General features: G+C 42.7%; 1 non-coding gene across 1 annotated transcript; it reads right to left on the reverse strand.

The window, feature by feature from the left end:
* Positions 1-257: 257 nt before the first annotated feature.
* On the reverse strand, positions 258-364 carry LOC148091345 (U6 spliceosomal RNA). The gene has a single exon (XR_015715816.1). It is a non-coding gene; the product is annotated as a U6 spliceosomal RNA (small nuclear RNA).
* Positions 365-1580: the final 1216 nt, after the last annotated feature.

The raw sequence follows: 1580 nt of genomic DNA on the forward strand, positions 1-1580 counted from the left end.
CTGGAAAGGATTCTCCCCTGGAGCCTTCAGAGGGAGCATGGTCCTGTGACACCTTGATGCAGACTTCTGGCCTTCAGAGTTTCAAGAAAATACATTTCCGTTGTTTTAAGCCACCAAGTTTGTGGTAATTTGTAAAAGCTGTGCTAGAAAAGTAATATAGCAATTTTTTTCTTCAATTACTTTACTCTCCTTGACAACTTTAAACCATGCTCTATCATGGCAAATGTGTATTTGTCATCTTTCGTTAATCTCTGGACAGCAAGGACTCCTTTTTCACAAATCTGTGTGTCATCCTTGGGCAGAGACCATGCTAATGTCTCTGTGTGGCTGACAATTTTATTATGTGTGCTGCCAAAGCGAGCAGAAGGACTCCTTTTTCAATGGGAACCTATTCTGTTAAAATCCATGCCAGTGAAGCATCTTTGAAGAAGAGCTTGAAATAATGGCAGAAATTTTGGGATTCTTTTAAAACAATTTTATTGTTTACACTGTTACAGATGTTCCCCCACTCCCCCCCCCCCCCGCCCCGCCCCATCCTCCACCCAGCCCCTGTGCCCCAGGCCTTCCCCACACTATTGTCTGTGTCCCTGGGCTATGCATATATGCATATATGTTTTTTGGTTAATCTCTTCCCATCCCCCCCAGCCTCCTCCCCTCTGAGATCTGTCAGTCTGTTCCATATTTCCATGTCTCTGGACCTATTTTGTTCCTTCGTTTATTTTGTTCATTAGATTCCACATTTAAGAGAGATCATGTGATACTTGTCTTTCTCTGTCTGGCTTTTTTCGCCTAGCATAATCTCCAGGTCCCTCCATGCTCTTTCAAAGGGTGAGAGTTCCTTCTTTTTTACAGCCACATAGTATTCCACTGTGTAAATGTACCATTGCTTTTTTTATCCGCTCATCTACTGATGGGCACTTGGGTTGTTGGAATTCTTAATGGACATGCAATCATCCCTGAAGGTGAAAAAGAAAAAAGAGAGATGTATGTGTGTCTGTGTGTTTATATGTGTCCCTGTGTGTGTGTGTGTGTGTGTGTGTGTGTGTGTGAGAGAGCGAGAGAGAGAGAGGAAGAGACAGACTTCTAATTAGTTGCTTGAAATTACCTTTGTAATTGTTTTTATTCTACTATTAACTTTTAAGGTGATTACACATTTAAATTAATCATGCTGATTTCTTCTGGAAGGAACATGTCTGAAAGCGTGTGAAGGAGTTAAGTGCTCCAGCCAGCATGAGCCTTCCCCCACGCTGTGGTGACACCTCCAGGCCTCAAGCTCCTGGCAGCACCCTGCTCCCAGCAACACTCACTCCCCTTTCCTGCAGCTCTAACTGATCCCATGCCTGCTTTCTAATACTTTAATCAGAGTGTGTTTCCTTTCAGGCAGTGTCGGCTGAGAAATACAGTCTGTGCAAAGCCTCACCCATGGATTTTCATAACTGTCTTTTATTCACTAGAAAATGAAAGAAAAGAAAAATTGAGCGATTTCCCTCCCCTAAATACCGCGTGCACAGTGTACTGCACTGTATAATTAGAAACATCGTAAGTGGATGTAGGTTAATATTTTAATTGCATTTTCAGCC

Source organism: Miniopterus natalensis, chromosome 16, assembly GCF_054644295.1.
Source record: "Miniopterus natalensis isolate mMinNat1 chromosome 16, mMinNat1.hap1, whole genome shotgun sequence".
Lineage (NCBI taxonomy): Eukaryota > Metazoa > Chordata > Mammalia > Chiroptera > Miniopteridae > Miniopterus > Miniopterus natalensis.